At 36.9% G+C, this 15,695-nt stretch overlaps 1 long non-coding RNA gene across 2 annotated transcripts in view; it reads left to right on the top strand.

Annotated features, from left to right (window-relative positions):
• Nucleotides 1-412: 412 nt before the first annotated feature.
• LOC147913374 (uncharacterized) overlaps nucleotides 413-15,695 on the top strand; it is a 79,250-nt gene continuing 63,967 nt past the window's right edge. For both annotated transcript variants that reach the window (XR_015548883.1, XR_015548884.1), the window contains exon 1: nucleotides 413-739. This is a non-coding gene — a long non-coding RNA (uncharacterized LOC147913374). The remainder of the gene's footprint in view (nucleotides 740-15,695) is intronic.

Genomic DNA, 15,695 nt, shown 5'->3' on the forward strand with positions numbered 1-15,695 from the left:
ACTAATTGCAAAAGGTGTTCAGAGGTGTAATGGTTAATTTTATGTGTCAACTTGGCTGAACTAAGGGATACACAGAGAGCTGGTGAAACATTATTTCTGGGTGTGTCTCTGAGGATGTTTCCAGAAGAGATTAGCATTTGATTCAGTAGAGTCGGCAAAGAGATCTGTCCTTACCAATGAGGGGGCATAATCCAAGCTGTTGAAGGCCCAAATGGAACAAAAAACAGCATAGAAAAGGTGAATTCTTACTCTCTCTTCTTGAGCTGCCATGCCCATCTTTTCCTGCCCTCATACATCAGAGCTCCTGGTTCTTGAACCTTCAAACTCCAGGATGCACACCAGCGGCCCTCTGGTTCTCAGGCCTTCGGAATTAGACTGAATTACACCACCAGCTTTCCTGGTTCTCCAGTTTGCAGACAGCAGACCATGGGACTTCTCTGCCTTTGTAACCTCATGAGCCAGGTCCTATAATAAATCTCCTCTTATGTATATATATCCTATTGGTTCTGTTTTGCTGGAAAACCCTGACTAATACAAGAGATAAATCTAGTGGCTGAATTAATTAATTACCTCAAAAAATGTTAACTAATTATTTAAACTACCTATTTAATTCCAGGAACTGTTTTAAGTGTTTGGGAATATAGTAGGAACAGGACGAACAAGGTCCAAGCACACTTGGAACTAATATTCCAGTGAATGGAGAGACAAACTGCCAACAAGCAAAGAAACAACTGACAAGGTGATTTCAGCAAATTTTTGTTTCTCGGTCACTGCTGTTACCTCAGGGCCTCGCACAGACCCTGGTGCTGATTAGGGATTCTCTCTCTCTCATTTTTTTTATGTGTGTGTATACACATATTTGTAAAATGAAAGACTGTATCTATTATATTATATATCTATTAGATCCTCCTAATTTGATTTCTGTAAAAACTGCCAATAATCTCTTTAAAAAATAGAAAGAAGTGAAGCATTTTAAAAATCACATTGATAGATAATTTTTGTAGGAAGAATTTGCACTAAACAGAAATGTAAATTTCAGGTTAAAAGGCAGAGGAATTATAAACAAAATTACATGAAAATTTAAAAAATTATGAGTAAGTACCAGACAGGGGCTGTATACAAACAATATAAAGCCAAAAGGTACTTTTCAGGCAATGATGCAGATAAAATCCTGCAATGTCACTTCTGTCTTACATCTGATTTCCTTATGTGTATGGGACAGATTGAGGACACTCAGTTCTCTTTTATTGATCAATAGTCTAACTGTGGGCGAAATCACACCTTGCTCCTTTTAACTTGACAATAGGTCATGATATATGGCAGGGGGATACATCCTCCTTCTTCTTCTCTGGGAGTGCCTTGACCTTTCTTAGTCTGGTGCTTTTCCTTAGACATTTAACAATTAGTTTGCTAAGTTCCTCAGGATACCCTGTTGGGATTTTTATTGTAACTGAATTAAATTAATACATCAATCTGTGGAAATGTTAGGCTTTCCTAACTATGGTCATGGTACAATTTTTCTATTTGTTTAGGTTGTCTTTAATATCTTTTCAGTGAAGTTTGACAATTTCCTTTGTACAAGCTTCGCAAATATTGTCTTTGGTTTCTTTCTAGGCATCTTATATTTTATGTTACTATTATAAAGTGCTGTCATTTATTTTAAAAATATTTTCTTACTTTGTTCTGATATATGGAAATGCATTTTAGGGGGGCATATTGATCAAATATTCATTTGCCTTGCTAAATTCTCTTATAATAATTTGTACAATAATTCCTCTGTACAATTTGTCTGTACAGTTTATCTGTACATTTTTTTTGGTGGAGATAATCCTTATGCAAATATATCCCCTAAAATAATGAAAATTTAGGTTCATTCATTCCAATCCTTTTTTCCTTTTTAAAAAATTTCTGTTTGCACTGACACAGCCTCTGGAACAATGGTAAATAGAAACAGTGGGAGCAGGCATTCTTGGCTTATATGTGATTTTAAAGGACATTTCTAAGATTTCACCAATAAGATTGATGATAGCAGGTTTCTGGTAGTTGTACTTGGTCGTGTGTAGGAAGTTTCCTAATGTCTTAATTTGTTAAGACTTTATCATGACAGTTTATTGACTATTTCCACCTTTACTGAGATATAATTGACATAAACATTGTGTAAGTTTAAGGTATACAACGTGTTGATTTGGCACACATATATTACAATATGATTACCACCTTAGCATTAGCTAACACCTCCATCACGTCACAAAATAACCATTTCTTTTTTGTGATGAGAACATTTAAGACATACTCTCTTAGCAACTTTCAAGCGTATAATATAAACTTGTTAACTATATTAACAATGCTGTGCACTAGATCCCCAGAACCAATTCATCTTCTAACTGGAAGTTTGTATCCTTTGACCAAAATCTCCCCATTTCCCCCACCCTCAGACCCTGGTAACTACTACTCTACTCTTTGGTTTTACAATTTTAGCTTTTTTAGACTCCACATATAAGTAATACAGTACAATATTTATCTTTTTTTGCCTGACTTATTTCAGTTAGCATAATTTCCTCAAGGTCCATTCACATCACAAATGGCAAGATTTCATCGCTCCTTATGGCTGAATAATACACCATTGTACATATACTATGAATTCTTTATGCATTCATCCTTTGACAGACACACAGGTTGTTTACATCTCTTGGCTATTGTGAATAATGTTGCAATGAACATGGGAGTACAGATGTCTCTTCAAACTCCTGTTTTTATTTCCTTTGCATATATACTCAGAAGTGGTATTTCTTGATCAAACAGTAGTTCTATTTTTAATTTTTTAAAGAATCTCCATACTGCTTGCCATAGTGGCCGTAACAATTTACATTCCTACCAACAGTACACAAGGTTTCTCTTTTCTCCACAGTTTTGCCAACATTTGTTATCTCTTATCTTTTTGATTATAGCCATTGTAACAGGTGTGAGGGGATATCTCTTTGTGGGTTTGATTTGCATTTCCTTGATGATTAGTGATGTTGAGCACCTTTTCATGTACCTGTAGGCCATTTGTATGTCTTCTTTAGAAAAATGTCTTTTCAGTTCCTCTGCCCATTTTTTAATTGGATTTTTTGGGTTATTTTTGTTATTGAGTTGTATGAGTTCTTTATGTATTTTGGATATTAACACCTTATTAGAAATACAGTTTACAAATATTTTATCCCATTCTATAGTTTACCTTTTCATTTTGTTGACTGTTTCTTTTGCTGTGCAGGCTTTTAGTCTGATGTAGTCCCACTTATTGATCTTTGCTTTTGCTTATTGTGCTTTTAGTATCATATCCAAAAACTCATTGCCAAAACCCACATCAAGGAACTTTTTTTCCTGTGTTTTCTTCTAGAAGTTTTATGGTATCAGGTCTTATGTTTATGTCTTTAATCTATTCTGAATTAATTTTCATGGGTGGCATAAGAAGGTGCACAGTTTCATTTTTCTGCATGTGGTTATCCAGTTTCCCCAACATGATTTGTCGAAGAGACTATACTTTTTCCACTGCATATTCTTGGCTCCTTTATCAAATATTACTTGACCATATATGTGGGGGTTTAATTCTGGGATCTCTATTCTGTTCCATTGCTCTAAGTGTCTATTTTTACATCACTGCCATCCTCTTTTAATTACTATGCTTTATAGCATGGTTTGAAATCAGGAAGTATAATGCCTCTAGTTTTGTTCTTTCTTCTCAGGACTGCTTAGGATGTTTGGGGTCTTTTGTGGTTCCAAAAAATTTTAGGATTGTGTTTTCTATTTCTGTGGAAAATGTCACTGGGATTTTGATAGAGATTGCTTTGAATTTATAGATGTTTTTGGGTAGTACAGGCATTTCAACAACATTAATTCTTCCAATCCATGATCACAGGATATATTTCCATTTGTTTTTGTCTTCTTCAATTTCTTTCATCAGTCTTGTGATTTTCATTGTACAGATCTTTCACCTCCTTAGGTAAATTTATTCCTATGTATTTTGTATTTTTGATGCTTTTGTGAATGAGATAGTTTCTCTTATACTTTTTCAGATATTTCATTGTTACTATATAGAAATGCAACTAATCCGCATGTTATTTTTGTATCCTGCAACTTGGCTGAATTTATTGATTAGTTTTTTTGGTGTAGTCATTAGGATTTTTGGTACAGTCTTTGGTGCAGTTTTTAGGATTTTCTATATGTATCAGATTTTCTGCCCACAAAGACAATTTTATTTCCTTCTTTCTGGTTTGAATGCTTTTGATTTCTTTTTCTTCCCTGATTACTCTGGCCAGAACTTCCAGTACTATGTTGAATAAGAATGGTAAGAGTGGGAACTCTTGCCTTGTTCCTGATCTAGAGGAAAACCTTTCAGCCTTTCACTGTTGATTATGTTAGGTGTAGGCTTGTCAGATATGGCCTTTATTGTGCTGAGATATGTTCTTTCTGTATCCAATTGGTTGAGAGTTTTTATCTTGAAAGGATATTGTTTGTCAAATGTTTTTTATGCATCTATTGAGGTGATCATATGATTTTTTATCTTCTATTTGTTTATTTATTTATATTGAGGTAACACTGATTTGTAACAGTAAATAAACTTCAGGTGTACATCACTATATTTTGATTTCTGTATAGACTACATTTTGTTCACCACCAAAAGTCTAGTTTCCATCAGTCACTGTACAAGCGTCTCCCTTTACCCCTTTCGCCCTCCCCTCACCCCGCTTCCCCTCTGGTAACCACCACTCTGTTCTCTGTATCTATGTGTTTGTTTGTTGTTTTTTTTTTTTATCTTCCACCTATGAGTGCAATCATACGGTAATTATATTTCTCCATCTGACTTATTTTGCTTAGTATAATACCCTCATGGTTCATGCATGTTGTTGCATATGACAAGATTTCATCCTTCTTTATGGCTGAGCAGTATTCCACTGTATATATGTATATATATACAGATATATATATACCCATATACATATCACATCTTCTTTATCCATTCGTGGACACTTAGGTTGCTTCAAGTCTTGGCTATGGGGAATAATGCTGAAATGTACATAGGGGTGCATATATCTTTTCAAATTAGTGTTTTTATGTTCTTTGGATAAATACCCAGAAGTGGAATGGCTGGATCATATGGTATTTCTATTTCTAATTTTTTGAGGAATCTCCATACTGTTTTCCAAAGTGCCTGCACCAATTTACATTCCCACCAGCAGTGTGTGAGGGTTTCGTTTTCTCCACATCCTCTCCTTCAGTTGTTATTTCTTGTCTTTTTGATAATAGCCATTCTGATGGGTGTGAGATGATATCTCATTGGAGTTTTGATTTACGTTTTCCTAATAGTTAGTGATGTTGAACATCTTTTCGTGTGCCTGTTAGTCATCTGTGTATCTTCTTGGGAAAAATGTCTGTTCAGATTCTTTGCCCATTTTTTGATCAGGTTGTTTGTTTTTTTTTGTTGTTGAGTTGTATGTGTTCTTCATATATTTTGGTTATTAATCCCTTATTGGATATATGATTTGTAAACAGCTTCTCTCAGTTGGTAAGTTGTCTTTTTGTTTTCTTGAAGGTTTTGTTTGCTGTGCAGAAGCTTTTTAGTTTGATGTAGTCCTGTTTGTTTATTTTTTATTTTTTTTCCCTTGCCTGAGGAGACATATCCAAAGACCGATGTCAAAGAGCATATGGCCTATGTGTTCTTCAGGAGTTTTATGGTTCCAGGCCTTAAATTCGTGTCTTTAATCCATTTCAAGTTAATTTTTGTGTATGGTGTAAGATAGTGGTCTACTTTCATTCTTTTGTATGTGGCTGTCCAGTTTTCCCAACACCATTTGTTGAAGAGACTTTCCTTTCTCCACTGTATGTTCTTGGCTCTTTTGTTGAAAATTAGCTGTCCATAAAAGTGTGGGTTTATTTCTAGGCTCTCAATCTTCCATTGATCTGTGTGTCTGTTCTTCGGCCAGCACTGTATGGTTTTTTTTTTTTTTTTTGGTGAGGAAGATCAGCCTTGAGCTAACATCCATGCTAATCCTCCTCTTTTTTTGCTGAGGAAGACCAGCTCTGAGCTAACCTCTATTGCCAACCCTCCTCCTTTTTTTTTTTTCCCAAAGTCTGAGTAGATAGTTGTATGTCATAGTTGCACATCCTTCTAGTTGCTGTATGTGGGACGTGGCCTCAGCATGGCCGGACTAGCGGTGCATCGGTGCGCGCCTGGGGTCCGAAACCCGGGCCGCCAGTAGCAGAGTGCACACACTTAACCGCTAAGCCATGGGGCCAGCCCCTGTATGGTTTTGATTACCATAGCTTTGTAGTATACTTTGAAATCAGGGATTGTGATACTTCCAGCTTTGTTCTTTTTTCTCAGGATTGGTTTGGCTGTTCGAGGTCTTTTTCTCTTCCATATAAATTTTAGAATTCTTTATTCTATTTCCATGAAAAATGTCATTGAGATTTTGATAAAGGTTTCATTGAATCTGTAGATTGCTTTAGGTATTATGAACATTCTAACTATGTTAATTCTTCCAATCCATGAGCATGGAATATCTTTCCATTTCTTTTTGTCTTCTATTTCTTTCAACAATGTCTTATAGTTTTCAGTGTATAGGTCTTTCACTTCCTTGGTTAAATTTATTCTATTCTTTTCGTCACAATTGTAAATAGGATTGTATTCTCGATTTCTCTTTCTGCTAGTTCATTGTTAGTGTATAGAGACGCTACTGATTTTTGTATGTTGATTTTGTACCCTGCAACTTTACTGTGTTTGTTTATTATTTCTAAGTTGTTTTAATGAATTCTTTAGGATTTTCTACATATAAAATAATGTTATTTACAAATAGTGACAGTTTTACTTCTTCCTTTCCAAATTGGATACCTTGTATTTCTTTCTCTTGCCTAATTGCCCTGGCTAGGACTTCCAGTACCACATTAAATAAGAGTTGTGAGAGTAGGCATCCTTATCTTGTTTCTGTTCTCAGAGGGATGGCTTTCAGTTTTTCACCATTGAGTATGATGTCAGCTGCAGGTTTGTCTTATATGGGCTTTATCACGTTGAGATAATTTTCTTCTATACCCATTTTTTATTGAGTGTTTTTGTCATAAACAGATACTGAATCTTTTCAAATGCTTTCCCTGCATCTATTGAGATCATCGTGTGATTTTTATTCTTCATTTTGTTAATGTGGTGTATCATGTTGATTGATTTGTTCATGTTGAACCAACCTTACATCCCTGGGATAAATCCCACTTGATCATGGTGTATGATCTTTTAATGTATTATTGTATTCAATTTGCTAATATTTTGTTGAGGTTTTTTGCTTCTATGTCCATCCATGAGAATGGCCTGTAATTTTCTTTTTTGGGGATGTCCTTGTCTGATTTTGTTATCAGGGTAATGTTGGCCTCATAAAATGAGTTGGGAAGCATCTTGTCCTCTTCAGTTTTTTGAAAGAGTTTGAGAAGGATTGGTGTTAATTCTTTTTTAAATATTTGGTAGAATTCATGAGTTAAATCCTGTCTTTTCTTTGTTGAGAGGTTTTTGATCGCTGATTTAATCTCCTTATTTGTTATTTTTCTGTTCAGATGTTCCATTTCTTCATTATTCAGTCTTGGTAAGCTGTAAGTTTTGTGAATTTATCAATTTCTTCTAGGTTATCCAATTTGTGGGTATAATAATTGTTCTGTGGTATCAGTTATATCTCCTCTTTTATTCTTGATTTTATTTATTTGAGTCCTCTCTTTTTTTTTAAGTTAATCTAGCTAAAGTTTTGTGAATTTTCTTTATCTTTCAGAAAACTAGCTTTTAGTTTCATTGATCTTTTCTATTGTTTTTCTGGTCTCTATTTCATTTATTTCTGCTCTGATATTTGTTACTTCCTTCCTTCTGCTTACTTTGGGCTTCATTTGTTCTGCCTTTTCTAGTTCTTTGAGGTGTCAAGTTAGGTTGTTTAATTGATATTTTTCTTTTTTCCTAATGTAGGCATTTTCGCTATAAATTTTCCTCATAGAACTGCTTTTGCTGCATCCCTTGGGGTTGGTATGTTGTGTTTCCACTTTTGTTTGTTTCAAGTTTTTTTTCATTTCTCTTATGATTTATTCTTTGAACCATTGGTTGTTCATGAGTGTGTTATTTATTTTTCATAGATTTCTGAATTTTCCAACTTTCCTCCCATTATCAATTTCTAGTTTCATACCATTGTGGTTAGAGAAGATACTTGGTATGATTGTAGTCTTCTGAAATTTTCTTAGGCTTGTTCTGTGACCTATCATATGATCTACCCTGGAGAATGTTCTGTGTGCACTTGAGAAGAATATGTATTCTGCTATTGGCTTGAATGTTCTGCATATGTCTGTTAGGTCTATTTGGTCTAAATATGGTTCAAGATCAATGTTTCCTTGTTGATTTTCTGTCTGGATGGTCTATACATTGTTGCAAGTGTGATATTGAAGTCCCCTACTATTACTGTAGGTTGTCTATATCTCCCTACAGATCCGTTAGTATTTGTTTAATAGGTTTAGGTGCTCCAATGTTGTGTGCATACATATTTATGGTTTTTATATACTCTGATGAATTGACTTTTTCTTTTTTTGTGTGAGGAAGATAGGCCTGAGCTAACATCTGTTGCCAATCCTCCTCTTTTTGCTGAAGAAGACTGGCCCTGGGCTAACATCTGTGGGCATCTTCCTCTACCCTATGTGGGATGCTGCTACAGCTTGGCTTGACAAGTGGTGCGCCAGTCCATGCCCAGGATTGAAATCCACAAACCCTGGGCAGCTGCAGTGGAGCATGCAGACTCAACCACTATGCAACTGGATTGGCCCTGGATTGAGTTTTTTATCGTTATATAATTACCTTATTCATCTATTGTTACCATTTTAGCCTAAAGTCTATTTCATCTGATGTAAGTCTGATACCCTTGCTCTCTTTTGATTTCCACTTGGATGGAATATATTTTTCCATTCCTTTACTTTGAGTCTATGTGGTCCTTAAAGCTGAAGTCAGTCTCTTGTATGCAGCGTATAGTAGGATCTTGTTTCTTGTTTTTTTTTTTTTTTAACATATCCAGCCACTCTATGCCTTTTGATTGATAATTCAATCCATTTACATTTAGAATTATTGTTGATAGGTAAGGACTAACTAATGCCATATTGTTGTTTTCTGGCTATATGTACTTCCCTTGTTCCTTTCTTCTTTGCTTGCTGCCTGCCTTTGTGGGCTGATGATTTCCCATGGTGGTATGCTTTGATTCCCTTCTCTTTATCTTTTGTGAATCTACTATAGCTTTTTGGTTCATGGTTACTAGAGGTTACACAAAACATCTTATAGATATAACAGTCTGTTTTACTCTGATAACTTCAATCGCATAAAAAACTCTACTCTCTTTCTCCTCCCTTTATATTTTAAAGTCACAATTCTTTTTTTTTTTTTTTTTGCTGAGGAAAATTAGGCCTCGGCTAACATCTGTGCCAGTCTTCCTCTACTTTATATGTGGATTGCTGCCACAGTGTGGCTGACGAGTGGTGTAGGTCCACGCCCAGGATCTGAACCTGTGAACCTGGGCTGCCAAAGCGGAATGCATGGAACTTAACCACTATGCCATGGGGCCGACCCCAATTTACCCTTTTTGTTTTTGGTGAGGAAGATTAACTCTGAGCTAACATCTGTTGCCAATCCTCTTCTTTTTGCTGAGGAAAATTGGCCCTGGGATAACATCCGTGCCCATCTTCCTCTACTTTATATGTGGGATGCCTGCCACAGCATGGCTTGACAAGTGGTGTGTAGGTCCACGCCCGGGATCTGAACCTGTGAACCCCAGACCACGGAAGTGGAGTGTGCAATCTTAACAACTACGCCACCAGGCCAGCCCCCTTACCTCTTTTGATATTGTGTATCCATTAAGAAATTATTGTTGCTATAGTTATTTACTAACTCTTGTTAAATCTTGTTTATTTGTAGTAACCTTGTTACTAACTCTTGTTTTAACCCTCATACTAGAGTTATATGATTAACATCCCATTATATCACAGTATTAGAGTATTCTGAATATGATTACATACTTAAAGTTTTCCAATGTGCTGTATATTTATACATATTTTCATGTTACTAATAAGTGTCTTTTTATTTCAACTTGAAGAACTTCTTTTTGCATTTCTTATAAAGCAGTTCTAGTGGTCCTCTATTCCCTCAGCTTTCGTTTTTCTGGGAATGTCTTTATCTCTCCTTTATTTCTGAAGGATAGATTTGCTGGGTAGAGTATTCTTGGTTGGCAGTGTTTTTCTTTCAACTCTTTGAACATATTATTCACTCTCTCCTGGCAGTATAGATTCTGCTGAGAAATTGCTTATAACCTTATGGAGGTTCCCATGTAAGTTACAAGCTTTTTTTCTCTTGATGCTTTTAAGATTCTATGTCTTTGATTTTTGACAGTTTTATTATAATTTGTCTTGGAGAGCATCTCTTTAAGGTGATTTTATTTGGTGACCTATGAGCTTCATGGACTTGGATATCCATAACTCTCCCCAGATTTGGAAAGTTCTCAGCCATTATTTCTTCACATGAGCTTTCTGCCCACTCCTCCCTCTCTTCTCCTTTTGGAACGACAATAACTTGCAATTTTTTAATGGTATTCCACAGACCACATAAACTTTCTTTACTCTTTTTCATTATTTTCTCCTTTCGCTACCCTGATTGATCTGTCTTCAAGCCCACTTATTCTTTCTTCTGCACCATGAAGTCTGCTGTTGAAGCACTCTTGAATTCTTTAGTTCAGTCATTTATTCTTCACTCCCAAAATTTCTGTTTGGTTCTTTTTAATGTTTTCTATCTCTTTGTCAAAATTCTCATTTTGTTCTTGTGCTATTTTCTTGATATCATTAAATTGTTTATTTGTGTTCTCTTATAGCTCTCTGAACACCTTTAAAACAATTATTTTGGAATTTTGTTGGGTAATTCCTGGATCACAGTTTCTTTGGGAGCAGCTAATGGAGATTTACTGTATTCTTTTGGTGGAGTCATGTTTCCCCGATTCTTCCTGATCCCTGTAGCTTTGTGTAGGTGTCTGCACTTTTGTAGAAGCAGTCACTTCTTCTAGACTTTATGGACTGATTTCAGTATAAGAAGACATTCACCTGCAAGTGGGGGCATGCCTGGAGCATGCTGTGACCTTGGGTCTAGTGGTGCATGGCACCAAGTGTGGGGACATGTGGTGGCACCAGGTCTAGGGGGCATGATATATTTTTGGCTCAGGCCACTGGGGTCCACAGTATCAACAATTATGTGGTCCTTGGCGAGCACTGTGGAGGGTTTGCAGTGCCCGCAGGGGCTCTTGGGGCCCTCAGCAACACCTCCAGGTTCAGCATCTAGGAACCAGGGCAGGCAGCAGTGGAGCCCAAGCCAGTGGTGTGTACACACTTGGCTGTAGGGGCCCACTACAGGTGCCTGTGTAGTGCTAGGGGCAACACATGGAGTAAACACACATGTAGTAGTGGGGGCTAGGGCAAGCCAGCAAGAGATCGGGCTAATTGTGGGCACTCTGGTAGCTGTGGGTGCCCTGACTGTCTGCATGTATTACCATGGTTGCTGTGTCTTGCCAAAACCCATTTAGTGGAGGCCAGGGACAGGGGTCAGGCTAGGGGCATGCAGGTATACAGTTGGAGAGGCTAGCTATAGTTGATTACAGTGGTACAGGCAAGTGACAGAAAACAGGGCTTGAGCTGGGCCCACAAGCAGCTGTAGGGTCCCTGGCTATTGAGTGTACTCTCCCATGGCTACACAATCTCCCCTCCAGTGTGAGCACAACAGCAGAGGCTGGTGATGGACATCAGTCCAACAGTGTATTAGTGCACAGCTGGAGGGGCTAGTTCTGAGCATGTGCATGGAAGTGAGGGTCAGCCGTGGGGGTGCAAGGTGGTGGCATGCCCTTGTGCAGCTACAGAGGTCTGGGGTGGCTGCTGGTGTGGTTGTCAGGCCCTGGTTGGGGCAGGAGGGTGGGAAGGGAAGGAAGGAGCTCAGGGGGCTGGCATCAATGAATGTAAGTACCTGTGAGGTAAAAGCTGTTGAAACCTGCAGGAGGTCTGTGGCAGCTGTACTGGCGTTGGTTCCTTCAGTGGTGAAAGCTGCTGGGTTTATCTGTAGAGCAGGTCACTGTGAACCACAACCATTCCTGCTGCATGGCTGCTACTGGTAGCCCCTGCTTTTCTTTCCTGTTCCTAGCCATCTTTATACACCTCAGCTTTGCAGGTCTGGGTAAGGAGAAATAGAAGTGGGATCTTCTTGCAGTGTCTCCAAAGACTGGGGAAGTTGGTTGCTTACCCTACTCTTCCTTTCCCAATGAAGGGAAATCTTTCTAGCTGGGGAGTCCCCTGTTGGTGCTGAGCAATGCTGGCTTGCAGATGGGATGATGCAGGAAAAATGAAGCTGTCTTCCTTCTCATTTAGTGCATTTATTCTCAGGTTTTTTGTTCCACTGGGTTGCTGAAGCTTCTTAAGTGGACTCTAGAGCTCTCCTAGAGCTGTTTTTGTTTGGAGATAGCTGTCTAATTGTTGATCTTTGGGGGAGATGGAGGCTATGGTCTCTTACTTTCCCATCTTGGTGACATCACCTATTTTAATTTGTAAAATGAGGTTTCTACACACCCTTCCAGTTTCAAGAGTCTATGACATGACAAGACTTACGGTAGGAGTTACAGTTGCTAAAATAATACAACAGAGACAATCATCTTAGTGACCAAAACCTCCAAATTTTTCTTTTCTAAAGCATTATATGGGACTACTGAGATGGATTCTTGTCTTCCTTTCTCAGAAGCATAAACAGCTATCTAAAGCATAGCTGCATGACCAAGTACAAGTGATTTGGGCTTTCATAAAAGACTTCAAGGGCAACAGTGCTTTCATGCTTCATCTTCTCATAGGACTAATTCTCTCTCCTCTCATAATTTTTCTTTCTGATACTCTCCTCATTTGATTTTTGGGGATAAGGATCCTCTGGCCTTATAGAATGAGTTGAGGAATAGCTTGGTTTTTTTTTTTTTCTGTTCTCTGGAAAACTTGCATAAGACTGAAATTATCAAGTAGTTGAAAGTTTAACAGCTTTCATATGTTAAACCATTTGGGCTTTTTTGTTTGCTTTATTTGTGAGGGAAGATTTCAACTAATGATTACAATTATATGATTATAGGAATTGTCAGGCTTTCAATTTTTTCCTCATTTTTGTTAATTTATCTTTTCAGGACTTATCCATTTTATTAAGTAGTTTTCAAATTTATTGGCATTATTTTTCACTACATTCTCATAATATCTTTGTAACCTTTGCCATTACGGTAGTTTTGTGCCCTTTTTAATGTCTATTTATTTTTGTGGTTTCTTTACTTATGCAGGCTGAGGAAAGGTGCATGGGCACCAACAGTGTCTGCTCTAATCACTCTCTTCTTCATAAACAGTCCTTTCACTTGGCTTCTGAGGTAACTCATTCTTCTGGTTGTCTTCTCACCTCAGTGGCACCTTCTTCTCAGTATCCTTTGCTGTTTTTTCCTCATCTACCCCATTTCAGTTTTAGGATCTCTTTTCTTTTCTAATTATACTTTCTTGTTGATCTCATCCAATCTAAAGACTTTCAGTACCATCTGTATATGATTACTCCCAAAGTTATAACTCCAGCCCTAGCCTCTCCTATGAACTGTAGACACGTATATTCAGTGGCCTACTGATCATTTGCACTTAAAAATTTAAACTAAGTATGTCTGAAAGCAGTGCATTTTGTTTTCCTCCCTCAAACCTGCTCCTCTTCTGTTTCCCATCTTAGTATCACTGTGTATTCAGTTGCTTGCATCAAAAACCTGGGGATCATTTTTAACTTCTCTTTTTCACGACCCACTTACAACCCATCAGCAAACCATGTGAGCTCTACTTTCAAAATACATACGGACCTTTAACATTTTACTGCTCCCACACCCTGGTCTTGTCTCATTTGGATCATGTCCTTTTTTTTAAAAAAAATATGGTTTTATTGATTGTCTAGACTTTAAAAAGAACAAAGAAAATGTTAATTATGCAGATTCAACTTAAAAGTGTGTTGTGCTTGTAGCTGTTACATTTTGAATAGCACAAAAAATTGAGGAAACATTTTTCCAGTATTTGAAAATTGTTATCTGAATCAGCCAAGAAGTTGCTCATATCAGTGACAAATGAGTGGAAACTCTGATATATGTTTTGGTTGTTTCACTTTCATCTTACTCATTAGTGTAAACAAAAATATCAACCAACATTCGTACTGGAATTACATTCAGAGAGCCGCTTGTTAAACATTTATGAGCATAACACTGCATATGCAGACAATGTTAACATTAGCTGCCTCTAAGAGGTATAGAATTGTGATTTGTCGTCTGTCTATGTCTCTACATTTCCCTAGTTTTATATAATGAGCATTGTTAATTTTATAATTTGTAAGTTATTTTTAAAAATGATTTGCTATGGCAAAAAAAACAAAACAAAATAAACTAATTGGTTCATGTCAAAATCATGACCTTTGAATAATTAAGATTACATGAAACAATCAGCTAATCAATCACTTTCTGGAAATAGCAGGCTGAGGTCAAATCTGTATGCCATTATAGGGGTGAAAATCCCCCCAAATCCTAGCCTGAATAACAAAAGTGAATTATAGCATGCATACAAGTTCAAAACAGCTTACAAGAAAACAATCTACATATTTCACAAACCCCATTGCTCAAGCATAAAATGCAAAAACAAGGAGTTAATAATCAAAGTAAATGAGCATAAACATTTAGAATTAAGAAATTGTTAACTTTTTTCCTCTAACTTTATTGAGGTATAATTGACAAATGAAACTGTGTATATTTAAAGTGTACAACATGATGACTTGATAAGTGTACATATTGTGAAATGATTACCACAATCAGCTTAATTAACACTTCTATCAACTCAAATAGTTACCATTCATCTGAGTTAGGTCTTAACTCATCTCCTTGCTTCAACTCTTGCTCCTCTTATAATCTATTCTCCACATAGACCCCAGAGTGTTTTAAAATGTGACATGTGTCACTTATCTATTCAGATTTTTTATTGGTTTCCCATTACATTTAGATGAAATCCAGCTCTTCACTATGAGCTATACAGCCACATGTAATCTGATGCTCTGTCTTCTTTCTGTTTCATTGTTCACTAATCTCTCCTTGCCTGTGGCTCCCATGCACTGGCCTCTCTGATTTTCTTTGAGCACAAGCACTTTATCAACATGTGATCTTTGTTCCCTCTGCCAGAAGAGGCTCTTCTCATGGATATTTTCTTACCGTACCTTCCTTACTTCAGCACTTCAACCATGTCTCTGATCAAATTTGTCCACCTCAGAGATGCTTTCCCCCACCTCCTTATCTAAAAGAATAGACCTTGACAATATTATTTTTCTTTGTACTTCATATCACTATCTAACATTTAACTACATTTTGTATTTATTTGTTTTATTATTGTCTTTCTCTCCTATTAGAATGTAAGGTCCTTGAGAACATGGTTACTCTTATTTTCTGGCTGGAATAGTTTTTGGAAAATAGTAGGGCCCATTCAATGAATAGTGAATAAATGAATAAATGGATGGGTGAAGTATAACTTTATTTGCTATGTACCCTACCTCCATACTGTGGTTTATTAGTTAGAATTATGTTCAGCCTCTAGTTAGCCAAATACCA

The sequence above is a fragment of the Ceratotherium simum genome, chromosome 28, assembly GCF_057802395.1.
Source record: "Ceratotherium simum simum isolate JZ-2026a chromosome 28, ASM5780239v1, whole genome shotgun sequence".
Lineage (NCBI taxonomy): Eukaryota > Metazoa > Chordata > Mammalia > Perissodactyla > Rhinocerotidae > Ceratotherium > Ceratotherium simum.